Raw genomic sequence first — 24,915 nt, forward strand, 5'->3', positions numbered from 1 at the left:
ATCTTTCTGGCCTCTTACTCCACTTCATTTTTACAGTACTTGCCAGCACCCAACATGTTGCATATTTGTTTTTGTCTGTCTTTTTTCACTAGAGTGTGAACTCTGAGGGATTCAGGAAGAAAGGGTCCTTGTCTGACTTATTTTCCCTTGTACCTTAGTTACTGAACAGGCCTGGTACCCAGTCAGTCACTAGCCCAAGGTCACACACCTAACGACTAGGAAAGTCAGCATTCTAACCTGTCTGTGGAGCTTAAACTGACATTCTTTCTCCTGCTCCTCAGAATACCTGCTCATTTCTTCAATGACTCGAGCCGATTTCAGACTAGACTTGGAAGAGATTTGCTTTGAGTGAGGGGAAATCAGGGAGCAGGGCCCAGTAGAGAAGAGGCAAAGTAATATCTTGGAGATTATGTGTGGCACAGAAGGGCTTTTCCTTCTCCCCAGAGAGGAGAAGAAGCAGTGGGCAGAAGACGAGGAAGAGGTAGGCAAGTGTAGTGGAAGGAAAGTCAGTTGTTGTCTCTGTGATGTGGTTTTAGAGGTGCCAAGAAAGTTCCCTACCCCTAATTTCTTTCCCAGATGCTTGAAATTCTACTTGCAGTGATTCATTTCTTTTCAGGAAGTTACCAATGGGTTTTCACAGAAGATAACACTGGATGTAAGCCCCCTGGAATGAAAGAGATTTCTCTGAATCTTGAGGCAACTCTTTGTGAGGATGTGAGGAATAATTTGAGAAGAATATTCCAGACACATGGGGCCTTGGGAAGGCTACAGAGGATGTCAATGCAAGAAAGGGGTGAGATCCTTCTGTTTTTGCTGAGAAGTGTCCTAGCCTTTGCTACTCAAATTTTGGTCCCTAGATCAGCAACAATAGTATCATCTGGTAACTTGTTGGAAATGAAGAATCTGAGGTCCCATTCCAGACCAGAATCAGAATCTGTATTTTAGAAAGATCTACATATTATTCACGTATACATTCAAGTGTGAGAAGCTAGAGTTATTTGTAGTTATAGTTGTTAATTTCCATTGCTATATAGTAGTCCATTGTCTGATTATACCACAACTTATATATCCAGAAGTTAGAAACTTCTAGAGTAGTAATATGTCTGTGGCAGGGAATATGCATAATACAGTCAGACTTTCAAAGTATACTTTTTGCAAATAGCAAGAATATTTTTGTTCACATCTGAGGGATCACCAACACAATACCCACTGGCAGAATATGAATTTCAGGTTTCTGATCATACAAATGTAGTAAGCACAGAAAAAGAAAGGTTTTCCTGAGTCTTAGTTGCTTTCTCTCAAGCTAACTAAGCCTTCTCTTGCCCCAGGTGGACGGGCATTGCTCTTCAGTCATTTGCTTGGGTTTTCTCCCTCTCAGGTCCTTCCCAACAACATGGGGCAGGTACTATCTTATCTCTTGATCCATGGCAGTGTCCTACCATGAGCAAGAACAGACATCAGAGGCCTCTACTTCACTTTTTAAACTTCTCAAATGACTCAAGGTCCTTTTCTCTCAATCCTAGTTCAGATTTAGACTTGAAGATGGAAAAAGGACAGCTGTTGGACCCCAAGAAGACCAGGTAATTTAGAGTTTAAAGAATAAAAGCTTTGGACAGTGCTTGGCACACAGCCTATTGACTTCCTATTTCTCTCCCTATGAGAGACTCAAGTTCCTAGGATTGCCCCACCTTTGATGCTTTCTGGGGTGATTCAGAGCAGAGAAAGTCCCCCCCTTTTCTTCATCCCAATCCCTCTTTGGTGATGTGGTCTGATGGTGCCTGCCTTGTAGATTGACAAGATAACAGTATCTAAAGCATACAATTCACATAACCCAAAGAATGATAAGTACACCTGTATCTAACTTGCTTGCACACCAAGGGGAGCCATTGCCTGTGTTTTGTGGGTTAAAACATTGTAAGGCAGCTGCTGTACTGAATGATTTAGTCAGGAGAGTGACAGCAGAAAATAATTGTAAGAAGAATTAAAGTGTGGAATTAAGCCTATTAAGGAAAGGAAGAAGATGAAGTGGGCAGAAAAACAAGCCAGATAATCTGAATAGGCAAGGCAGGAACATTTAGGTTGACACTTATGCTTTTGTGCTGTGGTTTTGAAATTTCATTTTGAGAAAGGAAGATCTCTGATTGAAGTAGGAACGCATTCTGATTGATAATGCAGAGAAGTAATAGCAGCTCTCAGGTCTGGTAATATATTTGAAATAGTGGCTTCTTAAACCTAGGTCTGGATATTTGGATAATCTTCCCTAGAACTTTTTCTCTTTAAGTAAAAAATCTTAAACTGCTGCAAAGTTATTGGGGCTGTTTGGTCTCAGGCCAGGGAGGTGTATCAGGCTGTCCAAGGTGTTGACTAATGAGGCTTGGAGAAGGAGCCTCAGTTTCTAATTAGCAACAAATGTTCACAGAATGAAAACAACATTGGTGAAATGCTATCTCATTCTTAGGCCCTAGTTCTAAAACTCCAGTGTGTCTCAGAATAACTCAGTATGCTTGTTAAATATGTAGATACCTTGGTTCCAACTCCCAGAGATTCAGTTTCTTGTGGTTCTGACTGAAGTGGTCCAGACCAAACTTTGAGAAACATTGTTTATCAGGAAATATACTGGCCAAATGAAAAATTGTCTTAATAAGAAATGATTTTTCTCATCTCCAGGGCTTAGTGTACCTATCAGTATTTACCATTTTAGATTGGCCACACCAGATGTTTCCCACGGTCTTTAGATGTGTATGTGCAAATTTGTCGGTGAGTGTCCTATGAAGGAGAAGGTTGGAGTATGAAGCAAAGAAAAATGTCTGGGTCCCATATGTGAAAGAGGCCCTAAACAAAGCAGGAGTGTGGGCTGATAAGCGGGCTGGAGAAGGATTGAAGGAGCTGAGATTGTACAGCTTCGAAAGTGAAAATTCAAGAGAGATGTGGCTTTTGGCTTAAGGAAAGCTGATATGGGGAGGAAGGAATACCCTGTTGGGTCTGTGTGCCTCCAATGTGTTAAGGGAAAGTGAGATGAAACTAGTATTTATTGAATATATACTAATTGAAAGCTACAGGATGGCAGGTTTAAGCTCCACAAAAATACAACATTTCTAATGATGGATGGTCTGCCACAAGGGTAATGAGGCACCCATCACTGGAAGTGTGCAAACCAATGATATCTTTTCTATATGTGGATGCCACAGGGAGGAATTAATCATTAAGTAATGATGCTAGCAATGATGCTTCAGGAGTGAGGGAAGGAGAAGGCTGGACCAGACGACTTTTAAGGTCCTTTGGCAAAACTAAATAAAGTTAGTCTTTGGCACACCTGCTTCCCTATTCTGTGACCTCTCAACCACAGACTCCTTATGCTGCCCACCTAGCCTGTCAGAAGATACACTGAGGCTTCTTGGACCTGAGCAACCCTTTCACTCCCCAGAGGCATTTGCATTTTAAAAGCAGAGCAGCATAAGAAGTAATGCAGAACCTAATGGTAACATTTTGAGTATCAGACATTTGCAGATGTCCTGAACTCTCAATGCAGAGACTGTTGTTCACATTATTTCTACATATAAGGTTGTTCCTAAGCATAAAGATCCCCTGTATAGAGCCTGGGAACATGTAGGCTTATCCACCTGTTGGTATTATCTTGCCCTAGGCTTTGAGCACCTCTGAGGTCAGAAAAATCTGGAAAACTTCAAACAGTTAGTTACCAGCGTCTGGTCTGAGGATTCCCAGCTATACGTTTTCTGTCATGTAAAAAGATGCACAATTTTAGAACACAATTGTTTCGTTTGTATTGGGTGGGAGGAAGAACATGAATAAGAAGAAAATAAGTAGATGTTAAAGCTGTAAAACTGGCTTGAAATTTAAGCAAAGGGACTGAAGAACTGAAGCACCTCCATCTGAGGACTGTCTGACCCCTTGATTTTGTGTAACTAGCTGAAGGAGGGAGGTGTGAGAGAAGGCAACCTTGTGGAGTATTAGAAGGTATGCTGGGCTGGGAGCAGCCCTGCTACTAAGGACCTCAAGCAAATTGATTTCTTTCTCTGGTCCTCAGTACTACTCTCTGTAAGGTTAGGGGAGTCTCTTCCTGGCTCACGAGACAGGAAGAGGAGTTGGGCCAGAGCCTAATCCCCATTGGTCACGTAAGATGTAACACTCCCATTAATCTTACCTCTAATCCTTGAATGCCAACGTGTAAGAGCTTGAAGGGCCCTGAGAGGCCATTAGAGGAAAGACAGTAGAGGGTGATGTGTAAGAGCACAGCTAGTCCTCAGTATCAATATTGAGTCTTTTACCCAGGACTTATGTGGCTTTGGGAAAGTCACTTACTTCTCATTGTTTCCATTTACGCAAGGAGCACCTGCCTCACAGGATTGTTGGGAATGTGGAGTGAGACAGTGGTTGCCAGTACTTAGCACAGTTTGTGCAAGAGTAAGGGCTGTATAAATGCAGTAGTTGTTATTATGATAATCATTCCACTGCTTCTGGTGTCCTTGATTTTTATCCACATCACACCATGCACAGGAGTTGTGTTGCTTAAGTAGGAAAAGTTTGCAAATCATGATTATCACAGCAAGAAGAGGCTATTTGCCTCTGCTTCCTCTCTGGAGGGTGAGACAGGTAGAGTGGTATTTTCTTCCTCTATTGGCTTTGGGCTAGAGCTTGTGGTTACTTCTGGACTGGGCACGTCCACAAACCTCAGGTTTTCGCTACTCATGCCTTTAGCAGGGAAGTGCTGCTGCTGGCTTGGAGGATGTGAGCCAGGGAGTAGTGAACTGTTTTCACTGGGAATTTGGCCAGGGAGCAGAGGAAATACAGGCTTGGGTGGGGCCAGGCTTTCCAGTTGGTAAGCATGAACAATAGGAGGAGAGGGCCCCAGCTGGAATACCTGAGCAGAGAAGAAAGAGAATAAAGATAGACAGATGGAGCTCCAGTGGCCTCAGGGCCCTACCTGCCAAGTTTAGTCCATATTCTAGTGTTAGCCAAGTGGGTTCTGTACTAATTTCTTCCATCAAGTCTGCTATATATGCTTGAAAATAGTGCTTCTTGGTGAGTCAGTGAACTGTGATAATGGAGAATATGCATGCATGCATTCATTACATACTGAGAGGCAGTGTAATGGAATGGTTAAGAGCAGGACTGAAGCCAGACTGCTTGGGTTTGAATCCTTTCGCTAAAACTAACCAGCTGTGTTCATTTAGTTCTCTGAGCCTCAGTTTCCACATCTTTAAAATGCAGATAATAGTACATACCTTCTAGGCTTGTTGTCAGTATCAAGTAAGTTTATAGATGATAACAGTGCCTATAATACAGTGAGCTTTCTACGAGTGATTATTATTGCCTTTAAATCAACAAGCAGTTAAATCAACAATTAAGTCACCAATGTTAACTCTGTGCCATGCTGGGTACAGAACATAAAATGATATATAAGATGTAGTACCTGCTCTGAAGGACCTCATACATGGTGGTGTGGTGCAAATAACCTAGAATGACGAGGCTGAAGACCTGAGTTTGATACTTTGCTCTACTACTTAGAATTGTTCAATAGTAGGTTGAAGTGGAGGTCATCTGGTCCAACATTATTTCTCTCTTGCAATCTGATACATAAACTCCCTACTGCCTGCCATACAAGGATAGTCAGACTGTGTTTGCATGCCTTCAGAACAAGGAGCTCACTCCCTGTCGAGGTAAGCCATGGCACATTATTTAATTACTCCAGGCCTCATTTTCTCATCCATTAAAATGATGGAAAACAATATGGACATCAGAGGATCTCTGTGAACGTCAAAACAATAATGGCTGGGAATCTGTTAAGCACTCTCAGACTTCAGCACCCTGTTCAATAGGGTCAGGAAAAGTCACTTCAGGGTACATGTGGGACTGATAGCCTTTCAAAAGGAACAGGAGAAGATTCTGCCTCCATTTCTTGTGACACTTACATAGAATGGAGTGTGTTTCTATGAACCAATGACCAGGAGTTGAGAAGAAGTAGAGTTTTCATTCCATTGTGGGAAGTAAATTCTCTCAAGCATGATTGACTGGGGGCAGAGTGGAGACAGATGAAGCTGTGCTGCCACCTTCCACTTCTCACAAAGATAAACCTTTTCTACCTGCTAGTCTGTGGCAAGGGGAGATATGGCAACTGAAACTGCTCTATAGGACACCGATAATAGGCTCATGTACCAGGTCTCACACACTGCCAACTTCTTGACTGACATGTGAATTCTTGCCTAGGCCCAGAGGCATGCTGCCACACTGAGCAACTAAATGTCTGTGGCAGCAATCGTAGGAGCAGCAAGACTAGACCAGGCTTTCCCCTTTGGCTGTGAGATGTGTGAGCATGCACTGTTGGTTAAGAGGCTTCTCAAATTCTAGAATGCCGAGACTGAGAGGACTTCTTCAAGGTTATTTAGTCCATTCCCCTGCCTCCATGCAAGACTACACCTAACCCCTCTCAGACAGATCTGTCCTGTTTTTAAAGCTCTGCAGAGAGAAATATTATGCAGCCTCCTCTACATGCCTGTTGCACTGCTTAATGACTCATAGATGGGAAGTTCTTCCTCTTGTTTTATCCTACCTTATATTACAATCTTTGCTGTTTTCGTTTTTTGTTTTTGGTTTTTTTTTGAGACAGAGTCTCATTCTGTCGCCCAGGCTGGAGTGCAGTGGCGCGATCTCGGCTTACTGCAAGCTCTGCCTCCCGGGTTCACGTCATTCTCCTGCCTCAGCCTCCTGAATAGCTGGGACTACAGGCGCCTGCCACCATGCCCGGCTAATTTTTTGTATTTTCAGTGGAGACGGGGTTTCACCTTGTTAGCCAGGATGGTGTGAATCTCCTGACTTTGTGATCCACCCACCTCGGCCTCCCATATTACAACCTTTATATATGTCCTTCTCTTAGTGTCCACAGAGTCCTGCACAAATGTGAATCAAATCTGTTCAATTTTCTCCAAGAAGAGATCCAGGGTTACAAACTTATAGGGAGGTCAATGATGATTCAACAGAATAAGGAACTTCTGAAGGATTAGCAGTGACCAGAAAAGGAACCCCTAAGAGACACGAGTTCCTTGTTTGTAAAAGAACTAAAGCAGAGCAAGTGTAGGATACTATAGTAGTGATACTTACGTGGTGGCGTTTACTAGAGGACCCTTAAGTCCTTTTTGGCCTTGGTTTTCTGCAAAATTTGTTCAATTTTCTCCCTCTCCCCCTAACTCTGTGAGCTCTGTGCCTCCAACTCCCAGAGGTCACCTCAGCCCCCTGTCAGGGCAGAAGGGGAGCAGTTATCTGTGATAAACAGATTGAATCCAGCCCTGGGAAAAGATTTTTAGTCTCACAGTCTCCAAAGCCCATGCTTTGTCCATGTGCTCAGTATAGCAAGGGTCAAAATGCCCACAATTGTGAACTTCTTGCAAATTTGTGAATTGTTCTTTGAAGAGTATTATGTGTTTTTATTATTAATGTTACTGGATCTACACAAATTAAGCTTGGAGGTGCTTAGGGAAGGTATCATTTTGACCATTTTTCAGATAAGGTAAATGAAGTTCAACAGAATTGGATATTACCCTAGAGCTAGCATTTCCAATAAGAGATTTTGATCCCAAATCTAGTGCTCTTTTTCTAACACATCTCACTCATTTCTCCTACTATAAACAAAAGAGTTGACCAACTTTGTGCTGTTCCAAAGAACTGTATCAGGACCAGAGGACAGAAATTATAGGAAGAGAGATGTCAAGTTACAAACAAAACAAAAATTTTAGCCTAGAGCCTTGGCGATAGAGGGCTGCTTCGAGAATGAGTGAGATCCTCAGTGACAGGGAGTAGAAATGAAGATTTCTTGCTGGGAATGTTAATGAGAGAGTCCAAATCTAGAAGGGAGCTGAGGAATAGATTGTTTCTGAGGTTGTCATTGGCAGGCCTTCCCAGTCACCCAGCTCTTTCTAAGCAGTAGTTTTAGAGCAGGGCTGACCCTGAAATACCTGCTCAGCATCCCACCCCAATCCCCAGAGACAGAGGCTAAATCCCTCTTTGTTTTCCTGACTACAGCCCAGCTAGTTAACTTCTCTACAAATGAATGGCTGGTTTTCCGTGCCTTTTCCTCTAGGCTGAAACATCTGTTTCCTCTCAGTCTCACTTCTAAGAGCAATACCCTGGGCTATGCAAGCCACTTGTCTGACTTATTTTTGTTTCTTTTCCTCCTGCCTGTCTTCCTTGAGACTTAGCCTGTGGAATGGGGCTGGTATAAACTGCTATTCCCATCTCTTCCCGCTGCTTTCTCTTTTCTCCTTTTACCATGGTGCTTCCTCCCAACTTCCAACACCAGCCTCCTCTACCCCATCCCCAAGCTAACCTGGAGCTCCACAACATGGCCTCAAGGTTGACCAAATAGTAATTTACTCTTCAGCAAATTCTTGTCTTTCTCCTACCTCTCTAAGCTGACTTTCAGTCTCCTTCATACTCAAATTTTAAATAGGGAAACTGAGGCCCTAAGGGTGTTAGGATGAGCCAGTTCTTCTAGGTCAGGGGTTAGCATGGTTGTTTTTGTTTTTGTTTTTGTTTTTGTTGTTGTTTTTTTTTTCTACAAATGGACAGATTGGAAACATTTTAAGCTTTGTGTGTCACTTGCAGTCTCGATTACATATTCTTCTTTAAAACAATTCTTTAAAAAGTAAAAATCAGTTTTCACTCATAGACCTTTCTAAAACAGGCCCCTGGCTGGACTTGGCTCAAATTTAGCAATTTGCTGATGCCTGCTCAACAAGATTCTCTCAATTCATTGTTTAACAACTTCACTGTCAAGAAATTCTCCAGGACGGGTGCAGTGGCTCATACCTGTAGTCTCAGTAGTTTGGGAGGTCAAGGTAGTAGGATTGCTGGAGCCCAGGACTTTGAAGCTTCAGTGAACTGTGATTACACCACTCTGTCTGGGCAACAGAGTGTGACCCTATCTCTAAAAATAAAAATAAAAGTAAAAAATAGATAGAGAAAGTGAGAACAAAATTCTCTTCAGCATCTAACTTTTGTCCCTCATGGTGCTGCTTTTCTGTTTGTTTGTTTTGGTTCTTTTTGTTTTTGTTTTGTTTGTTTTTTGAGACAGAGTCTCGCTCTGTCGCCCAGGCTGGAGTGCAGTGGTGTGATCTCGGCTCACTGCAAGCTCCGCCTCCTGGGTTCACGCCTTTCTTCTGCCTCAGCCTTCCGAGTAACAGGCGCCTGCCACCACGCCCGGCTAATTTTGTGTATTTTTAGTGAAGATAGGGTTTCACCGTGTTAGCCAGGATGATCTGGATCTCTTGACCTCGTGATCCCCCCGCCTCAGCCTCCCAACCTCATGGTGCTGTTTAAGGCCATTGACCCTTGGTAAAAAAAAATTCTGTAAAAGTTTTGTTGTTGTTGTTTCTTAAAGTGCTCATCCCCTGTGGCTCTTGTCCATTTCCTAGAATTCCTTACTGGCCTCCTTTCCCCCTCTCCCTAACAGCAATATACCTTGATTTCTGTCTCCCTTTTGCTTCTGCCCTCCACCCCGTGTTAGTTTGTTTTCTGTTGCTTATAACAGAATACCTGAGACTGAAATTTATTTCTCACAATTCTGGAGGTTGCGAAGTCCAAGGTCAACGGAGCACATCTGGCAGAGTCCTCATGACTCAATCACTATTAAAGGCCCCACATCTCAATACTGCCATATTGGGGATTATGTTTCCACATGAGTTTTGGAAGAGACATTTAATCCATAGCAACACCTGAAACTATTTCCAAGGAAACCAAACCATAAGGGGTTAGAAGGTGAAATTGGATAGTGAATCTTTGGAGCCCCACATTCTCTTTTCAAACTATTTCCTAGTTCTATTTGGCTCGAATCTGTGGGTGTTAGTGAGCTTTTTCTGTAGACTTCAGGTCTCCTTGCTGTTAGTTCTCCGAGGATTTTTCCATGCCTTTCTTGTCCTTCAGGCTCCAGGAATTTGGCTCCTATTCCACCCTCTCTCTTTTCCCAGTTAATTTCTTGGCACCCAGACTGTCAGAAAATCATGACGTCATTTTCCTCTGCATAGCCTACCATTTGTCTTTTGAAATAAGAATATACACCCTACTTATGTTTTGTGGGGAGACTGTCCAAAAGTAAGAAAACTCAGATTTATCGAATGTCTACTCTGTGCTAAGCACTGTGCTGGACACCACTCTGCTTATCAACATATAGAATAATCAACAAAAAATGCATTAATTATTTTTATTTTCTACATGGTGAAATTGAGGCTTAGGGAAGTAGAATGACTTACATAGAGCCACATAGCCGGTGAATGATAAAGCTGGGGATTTCCCCCTACTATTAGGTTGAACCATCAGAAATTGCTGTTTTTATGGGTCAACAATGATCAAATATTGGCTTTTTCACATGTTTCAACCTAACAGAATGGCCATGAGGCCAGGAATGTTTTTCTGTTTTCTTCACTCTTATGGCTCCATAGCCCTGACCAGTGCTTGATCTATAGTAGGGTCTCAATACATGTTTGTTGAATGAAAGAATGAAAATGCATGCCTGTGTTCAAAGTCCACAACTTTTCCCCTATGGTAATATTTCCCAAACTTCAGCCATTTTGGGACATCTTCAAAATTTTGCCATATCTACATATCTAGGTACTTTAGAAAATCGTCTGCCAGGTGTTGGTAATACTTCAGTGAAATGTGTGCTACCCCTTTGATACTTCTGTCCTTAAGACTCTTCTGGCAATAGGGAGGAATGAGTTAATAAATTTAGCAAAACAAAGGTACCAGAGTTATTTAAAAGTTTAGGAAGAAAACAATCCTAGAAGCAAACAGCAGATGAAGACACATATATTTATAAAAATATGAAAATTCAGTAAGAAAAGTGAATGGGTTAGACTTTGGTATGGTATGTGCACCAAGACTACGCTCTCCCTTCTCTCACTCAGTTTAGAGAAGCAGAGACTCCATTTCCTTCTGTTGTCTGATTGCTCTGGCTAGGACTTCCTGTACTGTGTTGAAGGGGGTGGTGACAGTGGGCATCCTTGTCTTGTTCTAGATCTCAGAGGGACTGTTTTCAACTTTTCCTCATTCAGTATTATGTTGTTGTGGGTTTGTCATAGATGGCTTTATTACATCGAGGTATGTCCCTTGTATGTTGATTTGGCTGAGAGTTTTAATTATAAATGGATGCCGAATTTTGTCAGAGGTTATTTTCTGCATCTGTGAGATGATCATGTGATCTTTGTTTTTGATTCTGTTTATGTGGTGTATAACGTTTACTGACTTGCATATGTAAACTGTCCCTACATCCCTGGTATGAAACTCACTTGATCATGCTGGATTATCTTTTTTGATATGTTGTTTGATTCAGTTAGATAGCATTTTGTGAAGGATCTTAGGATCTATATTAATCAGGGATGTTAGTCTGCAGTTTTCTTTTGTGGTTATGTCCTTTCCTGGTTTGGTGATACTGGCTTCATAGAATGATTTAGGGAGGGTGCCTCTTTGTCTATCTTGTGGAATATCTAGTGTCAATAGGATTAGTATCAATTATTCTTTGAATGTCTGGTAGAATTTTGCTGTGAATCCCTCTGGTCTTGGAGTTTTTCTTGTTTGTTTGTTTGTTTGTTTTTGTTTTTGTAATTTTTAAATTACCATTTCAATCTCACTGCTCGTTATTGGTTTATTCAGAGTATCTAATTCTTCCTGATTTAAGCTAGGAAGGTTGTATCTTTCCAGAAATCCATCCATCTCCTCTAGGTTTTCCAGTTTATGTACATAAAGGTGTTCATAGCAGCCTCGAATGATATTTTGTATTTCTGTGGTGTCAGTTGTAATATCTCCCGTTTCATTTCTAATTGAGCTTATTTGGATTTTCTTTCTTGTTTTCTTGGTTAGTCTTGCTAATGGTCTATCAATTTCATTTATCTTTTCAAATAACCAGCTTTTCGTTTCATTTATCTTTTGTATTTTTCTTTTGCTTCAGTTCATTTAGTTCTGCTCCTGCTGAGAGGTAGAACTTTCAAGAAAGCATCAGCTATGGCAGTATGGAGAGGAACAGGTGGTGCACGTGGCCCTAGATCTCCCAAGAGTGTATGCCCTTTGTTTTCAGTTACCAGGGTGGGTAAAGAAGGACCATTAGGTGGGGACAAGGCTAGGTGTGTCTGAGCTCAGACTCTACTTGGCAGCTCTTATTGCAGCTGCTGTGGGCAATGCAGTGAGGTTTCTAGGTCAATGGAGTTATGTTTCTAGAAGGATTATGGCTTCCTTGCTATCATGCAGGGTGTCACGGAAGTAGGGGAAAGCCGGCAGTTACAGGTCTCATCCACCTCCCATGCAACCCAAAGGACCATCTCACTCCCACCGTGCCTCCTCCCCACAACAGCACCAAGTTTGTTTCTAGGCAATGGGTGAGCAGGCTGAGAACTTGCTCCAGGCTACCCACCTCCCAGCTGCAAAAATAAGTAGGGCTTTGCTTCTCCCACTGCCTATGGAGTCTTCATACCAGATTCACACCTTTCCCTGAGTTCTGGCCAGGAGACTTCTCAACCAGTTCAAATTGTTACAAAGTTCAGCTGGAGGTTTCCTTCTTCCTGTGGCCTTTCCTAGTACCTCTGGCAGCCCTCGTCAAGAACCCCTGTGAGGAGAGGCAGAAATGGCTTGGTAGGGGACCCAGTGAGCCTGCAGGGGTTTACCCACTGCTTCCTCTACCCCTGTATTTCACTCAGCTCTCTAAATTGACTCAACTCCAGGTAAGGTCAGAATCTTCTCCCATAATTTAGATCTCAGGTTCCCCAGTTGGGGGTGTATGTTCAAGGATGGATGATTTCCCTTTCCCATTTCCACAGTTTTGACACTCGCAGTATTTGTGGTGTCTCCCAGGTCCTGCAGGAGCAATCCATTGCCTTCAGAGGATCTGTGGGTTCTTTTGGCTTTCTTAATGTATTCCCGCAGTTGTTCTGGAGCAAAAGTTCATGATGCGAGCCTGTACATGCTGTTCTGTCCATCTGAGTGGGAGCTGCAATCTAGTCTTGCCTCTCATCCACCATGAACTCCCACAAGCTGTTTTTTTTTTTTTTTTGAGAAGATCAACAAAATTGACAAATCTTTAGGTAGATTTACCTAGATAAAAGAGAAGACTCAATAACTTAGAATCAGGAGTAAAACAGGGACATTACTACTGGCCTTATGGAAATAAAATAATTATAAAGGAATATCATGAACAATTATAAGCCAACAAATTAGATAACTTAGATGAAATTCACAAATTCTGAGAGAGACTCAAACTACTGGTACTGACTCATGGACAAATAGCTAATGTGAGTAGATTTATCACAACGGAGGAGATTGAATGAAGAAGGTAAACACTATCCACAAACAAAAGCCAAAAATCCAGATGTCTTCAATACTAAGTTTTATCAAACTGTCAAAGAAGAATTAATATCAATCCTTCACAAACTCTTTCCAAAAATTAAGGGAAGGTAACACTTCCTAACTTATTTTATGAGGCCAGTATTATCCTGATACCAAAACCAGACAAGGACATCATAAGATAATAAAAATGCAGACTAATATTTATGAATATGGATGTAGTAATCCTCAACAAAGTACTACCAAACTAAATCCAGCAACATATGAAAATAATTATACCTCACAACCAAGTGGAATTTGTCTCAGGAATGCAAGGTTAGTTTAATATCAGAAAATCAATTAATGCAATACATTGTGTCAATAGAACAAAAAACGAATTCACATGATCATCTCAATAGATTCAGAAAGAGCATTTTACAAAATCCAGAACACTTTCATGATAAAAAAAACACTTGACAAACTAGGAATGGAAAGGAACTTCCTCAACCTTAGTTCATATTATTCAAGGACTATTTCATAGACAGGGCGTGAAAAACTCACAACTAAAGTCATACTTAATGGAGAAAGACTGGATGCTTTTCCCTTAATATCAGAAAGAAGGCACCACTTCTATTGAACATTGTTCTGAAAGTTCCACTCAGGGAAATTCAGCAAGATAATAAAATGAAAGTCATCACATTGGAAAAGAAGAAGTAAATCTATCTCTATTCACAGATGGCATGATTTTTAATACAGAAAACCTTAAGGAATCCACTACAGAACTAATAAAGCTAATAAAAGAGTTCAGCAAGATTTCATATACTAATACAATGTATTAGTCAGGTTTCTCAGAGAGACAGAACCAATATGAGAGGGGATTTATTAAGGGAATTGAATTGCATTATTTCAGAGGTGATGTCCTACAATAGGCCATCTGCAAATGAGCTGGTAACATGGCTCAGTCCAGAAGCCACAGAACAAGAGAAGCTGGTGGTGCCACCTCCAGTCCAAGCCCCAAAGCCCAAAAGAATCTGGGAGGCAACTGGTACAAGTTTCAGAATCCAAAAGCTGAAGAACCTAGTCTGATGTCAAAGGGCAGGAAGAGAAAAAGTATATGGCTGGGCGTGGTGGCTCACTCCTGTAATCCCAGAACTTTGGGAGGTCGAGGCGGGTAGATCACATGAGGTCAGGAGTTCAAGACCAGCCTGGCCAGTTCAGTGAAACCCCGTCTGTAATAAAAATACAAAAAAATTAGCTGGACATGGTGGTGCACACCTGTAATCTCAGCTATCTGGGAGGCTGAGGCAGGACAATTGCTTGAACCCAGGAGGCAGAGATTGCAGTGAACCAAGATCACACCACTGCATTCCATCCTGCACACAGAGCAAGAATCTGTCTCAAAAAAAAAAAAAAAAAAGAAAAGAAAAGAAAAGAAAAAGAAAAGAAAAAGAAAAAGAAAAAGTTGGAAAAGAAAAAGAGTATTGCTCTGGAAGGTTGAGAGAGAGCAGGAAAAGAGAATTCTCTTTTTTCTGCCTGTTTTTCCCAACCAGGCCCCAGCTTATTGAATGGTGCCTGCCCACTGGGTCTTCCTCTCTTAGTCCACTGACTCTTAAGTCAGTCCCTTCTGAAAGCTCTGTTACAGATCCACCCAGAAACAATGCTTCACCAGCCATCTAGATATCTCTCAATCAGTCGAGTTGACACTTTAAATTAACCGTCACAATCAATTTGCAAAATTCATTGTATTTCAATACACTTGCAGTGAAAAATCTGGAAATAAAATTTAAAAAACATTCTCTTCACTGTAACATCAAAAAGATTAAAATATGTAACATTATATTTTTAAGAAGTACAAAACTTATGCTCTGAAAACTACAAAACACTGTTGAAAGATGATCCAAATAATTAGAAAAACATCCTATGCTAGTGGACAGGAAGCCCTAACCTTGTTAAGATGGCAATACTCCCCAAGTGAATCTACAGATTCGGTGAAATATATATCATAATTCTAGCTGTTTTTCTTTGTAGAAAGAGCTAGACAAGCTGATTCTAAAATCCATATGGAATTTCAAGAGACCTAGAATGGCCAAACCCTTACTGAAAACAAAAAACAAAAAAAAACAAAAAAAGTAGGAGGACTCACAATTTCTGATTCCTAAATTTGTTACAAAGCAACAGTAATCAAGATGGTGTGGCACTGGCACAAGGACAGATACATAGATGAATGGAATACAATTGAGACTCCATAAATGAAAGAATGCATCTACGATCTACTGATTTTCAACAAGGGTGCCAAACCATCCAGTGGGGCATTAGTCTTTTCAACAAATTGTGCTGGGACAACTTGATAGCCACATGCAAAAGAATGAATTTGGACCCTTATTTCACACCATTTACAAAAATTAACTAAAAATGTAATAAAGACCTAAATGTAAGAACTGGAAGTCTAAAACTCTTAGAAGAAAACAGGGGTAAACCTTCGTAACCTTAGATTTGTCAAAGGTTTCTCAGGTATGGCACTAAAAACATAAGCAACAAGAGATAAATTGGACTTCATTAAAATTAAAAACTTTTGTTCTTCAATGGGCACTATCAAGAAAGTGAAAAAAAAAAAAAAACCTCACAGAATAGGAGAGAGTATTTGCAAAGCATGTATGTGAGTATACAAAATATATAAAGAACCCTGGCAACCCAAAAATAAAAAGACAAAGAACACAGTTTTAAATATAGGCAAAGGATCTGACGATATTTCTCCAAGGAAGATATACAAATGGCCAAAAAGCATATGAAAACGTGCTTGATGTCATTAGTCATCAGTGATATGCAAATTAAAACGACAATAATATACCACTTCACACTCAACAGGTTGGCTAAAATTAACAAGTATTGCCATAGATGTGAAGAAATCAGAACCTTCATACACTGCTGGCAGGAATGTAAAATGATGCAGCTGTCTTAGGAAGTAATCTGGCAGGTCTTCAAGCATTGAAGCATACAGTTTACTGCATGACCCAAGAATTCCATTTCTACGCATATAGGCAAGACAAATGAAAACATATGTCCACACAAAAACCCATACATGAATGTTTAGAGTACCATTATTTACAATAGTCAATACTCTGGTTTATCTTCAGATTGTATAAATGTTTCACCTTTTACAATAGCCAAAGGATGGAAACAACCCAAATATCCGTAAATTGATGAGTAAACAAAATGTGTTACACCCATGCAAATGAATATTATTTATCCATGAAAAGTAATAAAGTACCAGATACATGCTATAACATAATCTTGAAAATATTGTGTGAAATGAAAATAATCACAAAAAGTCATGTAGGCTATGTAGCATATTATTCCATTATAAGAAATATCCAGAACAGGAGAACTGTAGAGAGAGATAAAGTAAAAAACTGGCTGCTTAACAACATTGGGGAGATCTGGGGTGGTGGGCAAGGGGATAATAGATACAAGGTTTGAGGTATCTATTTAAGGTGATGAAAATAGTCTGTGGTGATGGTTGCACATGTCTGTGACTACACTAAGAACCATTGAATTACACACTATTTTTAAATTACTTTCAGATAACTTTAATTTTTTTAAATATTTAATTGTTAAATAAATATGAAAATATTCAAGACGTGCAATATGATGATTTAGTATGCATATACATTGTGTGATGATTACCACAATCAAATTAACATGTCCATCACCACTCATGCTATACATTAGAACTCCAGAGCCTGTTCATCCTATAACTGAAAATTTGTACCCTTTGATCAATATATCCCCATCTCTACCACCACACAGTCCCTGGCAACCACCATTCAACTCTATGTTTCCATGACTTTGACTTTTTTAGATTGCACATGTAAGTGAGATGATATAGTATTTGTTGTTCTGTTACTGGCTTATTTCACTTAGTATAATGTCCTCCAGGTTAATACATGTTGCAAAAAGCAGAATTTTCTTCTTTTATGGCTGAATAATATTCCATTCTATATGTACCATAATTTCTTTATCCATTCATCCATTGATGGATACTTTGATTACTTCTCTACATTGGCTATTGCAAATAATGCGGCAGTGAACATCGGAGTGCGGATATGTCTTCAAGATCTTCATTCATTTCTATTGGATATATACCCCTAAGTGGCTGTGGAATTTCTTTTGCCATGAAAGACTTTCCTTATCATATAGCCTGTCAAAGAGCCACCCAAATAAAGCTCATTGTCTCCTACTGCACCTGATTTTCATATAAATTTCCATGATCATCCCTCAAATCCCTTGAACCCCGTACACCATTGAGTTTCACATGAGAGTAGAATCATGTTTGCAATGTTCTCTGGGCCCAGATGTTGACCTATCTGGCTCCTTCCTATCATGTAGCTGTCAGCTCACATGTCACTTCCTCAGAAAATCCTTTCATGACCCTCTAAAACTGCCTCCTCACTCCCAGCAGTTTATCGATTGCTTGCAGAGGCACTTTACCTCTAGCTGAAATTGTCGTGTTACTTATTTATCTGTTATCATCTGTCTCTCCTCACTGGGATGGGATGTCAGATTCATAAGAATAAGGACATTTTCTTGTTCACTAATCTATCTCCAGGACCTATCATAGTACCTGGAACATAGGAAAAGTCTAAGATACTTTTATTGAATTAAGGAAAGGGTAGAATATAACATTTTGTGGATACAGTTAAAGCACTTTTATCAGGGAAATTTATAGCACTAAATCCCTCTATTAGAAAGAAGAAAGGTCATGTTAATGATCTTAGATTTCACCTTAGGATACCAGAAAAAGAAGAGCAAAGTAAACCCTAAGAAAGCTGAAGAAAAAAATAGGAAATATCAGAGTGAAAGTAAATGAAATACAAAACAGAAAAACAGCAGAGGAAAATTAATAAAACCAAAAGCTGACTCTTTGAGAAAATCAATAACATTATTAGCCTCTAGCCAGAACAGCCTAGAACAAAAGAGGGAAGACACAAATTAACAATATAAGAAATGAGAGAGGTAACACCACTACAGATGCCATACATATTTTTTATTATATTTTAAGTTCTAGGGTACATGTGCATAATATGCAGGTTTGTTACATATGTATACTTGTGCCATGTTGGTGTGCTGCACCCATCAACTCATCAGCACCCATCAATTCATTATTTATATCATGTATAACTCCCAATGCAATCCCTCCCCCCTCCCCCCTCCCCATGATAGGCCCCAGTGTGTGATGTTCAGGAGTGGACCTCAAGCAATCTCCAACAGACCTACAGTGAGGGTCCTGACTGTCAGAAGGAAAACTATCAAACAGAAAGGACACCTATACCAAAACCCCATCAGTACGTCACCATCATCAAAGATCAGAGACAGATAAAACCACAAACATGGGGAAAAAGCAGGGCAGAAAAGCTGGAAATTCAAAAAATAAGAGCGCATCTCCCCCTGCAAAGGAGCGCAGCCCATCGCCAGCAACGGATCAAAGCTGGTAGGAGAATGACTTTGACGAGATGAGAGAAGAAGGCTTCAGTCCATCAAACTTCTCAGAGCTAAAGGAGGAATTACGTACCCAGCGCAAAGAAACTAAAAATCTTGAAAAAAGAGTGGAAGAATTGACAGCTAGACTAATTAATGCAGAGAAGGTCATAAACGAAATGACAGAGATGAAAACCACGACACGAGGAATACGACAAATGCACAAGCTTCAGCAACCGACTCGATCAACTGGAAGAAAGAGTATCAGCGATTGAGGATCAAATGAATGACATGAAGTGAGAAGAGAAACCAAAAGAAAAAAGAAGAAAAAGAAATGAACAAAGCCTGCAAGAAGTATGGGATTATGTAAAAAGACCAAATCTACGTCTGATTGGGGTACCTGAAAGTGAGGGGGTAAATGGAACCAAGTTGGAAAACACTCTTCAGGATATCATCCAGGAGAACTTCCCCAACCTAGTAGGGCAGGCCAACATTCAAATTCAGGAAATACAGAGAACACCACAAAGATACTCCTCGAGAGAGCAACTCCAAGACACATAATTGCCAGATTCACCAAAGTTGAATGAAGGAAAGAATCTTAAGGGGAGCCAGAGAGAAAGGTCGGGTTACCACAAAGGGAAGCCCATCAGACTAACAGCAGATCTCTCGGCAGAAACTCTACAAGCCAGAAGAGAGTGGGGGCCAATATTCAACATTCTTAAAGAAAAGAATTTTAAATCCAGAATTTCATATCCAGCCAAACTAAGTTTAATAAGTGAAGGAGAAATAAAACTTTACAGATAAGCCATGCTTAGAGATTTTGTCACCACCAGGCCTGCCTTACAAGAGACCCTGAAGGAAGCACTAAACATGGAAAGGAACAACCGGTACGAGCCATTGCAAAACATGCCAAAATGTAAAGACCATCGAGGCTAGGAAGAAACTACATCAACTAACGAGCAAAATAAAGAGTTAATATTTTAATGGCAGGATCAAGTTCACACATAACAATATTACCTTAAATGTAAAGGACTAAATACTCCAATTAAAAGACACAGACTGGTAAACTGGATAAAGAGTCAAGACCCATCAGTCTGCTGTATTCAGGAGACCCATCTCACATACAGAGATATACATAGGCTCAAAATAAAGAGATGGAGAAGATCTACCAAGCAAATGGAGAACAAAAAAAAGCAGGAGTTGCAATCCTAGTCTCTCATAAAACAGACTTTAAACCATCAAAGATCAAAAGAGACAAAGAAGGCCATTACATAAGGGTAAAGGGATCAATTCAACAGGAAGAGCTAACTACCCTAAATATATATGCACCCAATACAGGAGCACCCAGATTCATAAAGCAAGTCCTTAGAGACTTACAAAGAGACTTAGACTCCCATACAATAATAATGGGAGACTTCAACACTCCACTGTCAACATTAGACATATCAACGAGACAGAAGTTAACAAGGATATCCAGGAATTGAACTCATCTCTGCACAAGTGGACCTAATAGACACCTATAGAACTCTCCACCCCAAATCAACAGAATATACATTCTTCTCAGCACCACATCACACTTATTCCAAAATTGACCACATAATGGAAGTAAAGCACTCCTCAGCAAATGTAAAAGAACAGAAATTATAACAAACTGTCTCTCAGACAACAGTGCAATCAAACTAGAACTCAGGACTAAGAAACTCAATCAAAACTGCTCGACGACATGGAACTGAACAACCTGCTCCTGAATGACTACTGGGTACATAACGAAATGAAGGCAGAAATAAAGATGTTCTTTGAAACCAATGAGAACAAAGATACAACATACCAGAATCTCTGGGACACATTTAAAGCAGTTTGTAGAGGGAAATTTATAGCACTAAATGCCCACAAGAGAAAGCAGGAAAGATCTAAAATGGACACTCTAACATCACAATTAAAAGAACTAGAGAGGCAAGAGCAAACACATTCAAAAGCTAGCAGAAGGCAAGAAATAACTAAGATCAGAGCAGAACTGAAGGAGATGGAGACACAAAAACCCTCCAAAAAATCAATGAATCCAGGAGTTGGTTTTCTGAAAAGATCAACAAAATTGACAGACCGCTAGCAAGACTAATAAAGAAGAAAAGAGAGAGGAATCAAATAGATGCAATAAAAAATGATAAAGGGGATATCACCCACGACCCCACAGAAATACAAACTACCGTCAGAGAATACTATAAACACCTCTACGCAAATCAACTAGAAAAAATCTAGAAGAAATGGATAATTTCCTGGACACTTACACTCTCCCAAGACTAAACCAGGAAGAAGTTGAATCCCTGAATAGACCAATAGCAGGCTCTGAAATTGAGGCAATAATAAATAGCCTTCCCACCAAAAAAAGTCCAGGACCAGATGGATTCACAGCTGAATTCTACCAGAGGTACAAGGAGGAGCTGGTACCATTCCTTCTGAAACTATTCCAATCAATAGAAAAAGAGGGAATCCTCCCTAACTCTTTTATGAGGCCAACATCATCCTGATACCAAAGCCTGGCAGAGACACAACAAAAAAAGAGAATTTTACACCAATATCCCTGATGAACATTGATGCAAAAATCCTCAATAAAATACTGGCAAACCGGATTCAGCAGCACATCAAAAAGCTTATCCACCATGATCAAGTGGCTTCATCCCTGGGATGCAAGGCTGCTTCAACATTCGCAAATCAATAAACGTAATCCAGCATAGAAACAGAACCAAAGACAAGAACCACATGATTATCTCAATAGATGCAGAAAAGGCTTTTTACAAAATTCAACAGCCCTTCATGCTAAAAACGCTGAATACATTCGGTATTGATGGAACGTACCTCAAAATAATAAGAGCTATTTATGACAAACCCACAGCTAATATCATACTGAATGGGCAAAAACTGGAAAAATTCCCTTTGAAAACTGGCACAAGACAGGGATGCCCTCTCTCACCACTCCTATTCAACATACTGTTGGAAGTTCTAGCTAGGGCAATCAGGCAAGAGAAAGAAATCAAGGGTATTCAGTTAGGAAAAGAAGAAGTCAAATTGTCCCTGTTTGCAGATGACATGATCATATATTTAGAAAACCCCATTGTCTCAGCCCAAAATCTCCTTAAGCTGAGAAGCAACTTCAGCAAAGTCTCAGGATACACAATTAATGTGCAAAAATCACAAGCATTCTTATACCCAGTAACAGACAAGCAGAGAGTCAAATCAGGAATGAACTTCCATTCACAATGCTTCAAAGAGAATAAAATACTAGGAATCCAACTTACAAGGGATGTAAAGGACCTCTTCAAGGAGAACTACAAACCACTGCTCAGTGAAATCAAAAGAGGACACAAACAAATGGAAGAACATACCATGCTCATGGATAGGAGAAATCAATATCATGAAAATGGCCATACTGCCCAAGGTTATTTATAGATTCAATGCCATCCCCATCAAGCTACCAATGACTTTCTTCACAGAATTGGAAAAAACTGCTTTAAAGTTCATATGGATCCAAAAAAGAGCCCGCATTGCCAAGACAATCCTAAGTCAAAAGGACAAAGCTGGAGGCGTCACGCTACCTGACTTCAAACTATACTACAAGGCTACAGTATCCAAAACAGCATGGTACTGGTACCACAACAGAGATATAGACCATGGAACAGAACAGAGTCCTCAGAAATAATACCACACATACAGCCATCTGATCTTTGACAAACCTGAGAGAAATAAGAAATGGGGAAAGGATTCCCTATTTAATAAATGGTGCTGGGAAAATTGGCTAGCCTTAAGTAGAAAGCTGAAACTGGATCCTTTCCTTACTTCTTATACAAAAATTATTCAAGATGGATTAGAGACTTAAATGTTAGACCTAATACCATAAAAAACCTAGAAGAAAATCTAGGTAGTACATTCAGGACATAGGCATGGGCAAGGACTTCATGTCTAAAACACCAAAAGCAATGGCAGCAAAAGCCAAAATTGACAAATGGGATCTAATAAACTAAAGAGCTTCTGCACCGCAAAAGAAACTACCATCAGAGTGAACAGACAACCTACAGAATGAGAGAAAATTTTGCAATCTACTCATCTGACAAAGGGCTAATATCCAGAATCTACAAAGAACTCAAACAAATTACAAGAAAAAATCACACAACCCATCAAAAAGTGGGCAAAGAATATGAACAGACATTTCTCAAAAGAAGACATTCATATAGCCAATAGACACATGAAAAAATGCCCATCATCACTCGCCATCAGAGAAATGCAAATCAAAACCACAATGAGATACCATCTCACACCAGTTAGAACGGCAATCATTAAAAAGTCAGGAAACAACAGGTGTTGGAGAGGATGTGGAGAAATAGGAACACTTTTACACTGTTGGTGGGATGGTAAACTAGTTCAACTTATGGAAAACAGTATGGCAATTCCTCAAGGATCTAGAACTAGATGTACCATATGACCCAGCCATCCCACTACTGGGTATATATCCAAGGGATTATAAATATTCTACTACAAAGACACATGCACACGTATGTTATTGCGGCACTATTCACAATAGCAAAGACTTGGAATCAACCCAAATGTCCATCTGTGACAGACTGGATTAAGAAAATATGGCACATGGCCGGGCGCGGTGGCTCAAGCTGTAATCCCAGCACTTTGGGAGGCCGAGACGGGCGGATCACGAGGTCAGTAGATCGAGACCATCCTGGCTAACACGGTGAAACCCCGTCTCTACTAAAAAAAAAATATACAAAAAATTAGCCAGGCGAGATGGCAGGCGCCTGTAGTCCAGCTACTCGGGAGGCTGAGGCGAGAGAATGGCAAAACCGGGAGCGGAGCTTGCAGTGAGCTGTGATCCGGTCACTGTACTCCAGCCTGGGCGACAGAGCGAGACTCCGTCTCAAAAAAAAAAAAAAAAAAAAAAAAAAGAAAAGTGGCACATATACACCATGGAATACTATGCAGCCATAAAAAAGGATGAGTTTGCGTCCTTTGTAGGGACATGGATGCAGCTGGAAACCATCATTCTTAGCACAAACTATCACAAGAACGGAAAACCAAACACCGCATGTTTCACTCATAGGTGGGAATTGAACAATGAGATCACTTGGACTCGGGAAGGGGAACATCACACACTGGGGCCTATCATGGGGATGGGGAGGAGGGAGGGATTGCATTGGGGAGTTATACATGATATAAATGATGAATTGATGGGTGCTGAGTTGATGTTGCAGCACACCAACATGGTATAAGTATACATATGTAACAAACCTGCACGTTATGCACATGTACCTGGAACTTAAGTATAATAAAAAAAAAAAAGAAAGAAATGTCTTTTTAGGTCTTTTGCCCATTTTTAAAATTGAATTATTTGTTTTCTTACTTTTAAGTCATTTGAATTCCTTCCATGTATATTTTGGATACTAACCTCTTATCAGAAGTCTATTTCCCAAACATTTTCTCCTATTCTGTAGGTTATCTCTTCACACTGTTGTTTCCTTTGCTGTACAGAAGATTTTTTAGTTTGATGTAGTCCAATATGTCTGTTTTCACTTTTGTTGCCTGGGCTTTTGGGTTCAGATTCAAAAAATCTTTGTCAAGATGAAAGTCATGAACCTTTTCCTCTATTTTTTTTCTAGTAGTTGCAAGTCTTATGTTTAGTCTTTAATCAATTTTGAGTTAAGTTTTGTATATGGGGTGAGATAAGGGTCTGATTTCATTTTTTGGCATGTGGATATCCAGTTGTCTTAACATCATTTATTGAAGAAACTCTCCTTTCCCCATTGTGTGTTATTGCCTCATTTCTTGAAAAATCACTTGGACATAAGTGTGTGGACTTATTTCTGGACTCTCTATTATGTCCCATTGGTTTATATGTCTGTTTTTGTGTCAGTACCATGCTGTCCTGATCACAATAGTTTTGTAGTAGATTTTGAGATCAAGTAGGGTAAGGTTTCCAGCATTGTTCTTTTCACTCAAGATTGTTTGGGCTATTTGAGGTCTTTCGTGGTTTCATATGAATTTTACGATTGTTTCTTCTATTTAAGTGAAAGATGTCATTGGAATTTTGATAGGGATTGCACTTAATTTGTAAAGCAGCATGGA

Source organism: Trachypithecus francoisi, unplaced genomic scaffold (genome assembly GCF_009764315.1).
Source record: "Trachypithecus francoisi isolate TF-2019V2 unplaced genomic scaffold, Tfra_2.0 Lachesis_group6, whole genome shotgun sequence".
In the NCBI taxonomy this organism is placed as follows: Eukaryota; Metazoa; Chordata; class Mammalia; order Primates; family Cercopithecidae; genus Trachypithecus; species Trachypithecus francoisi.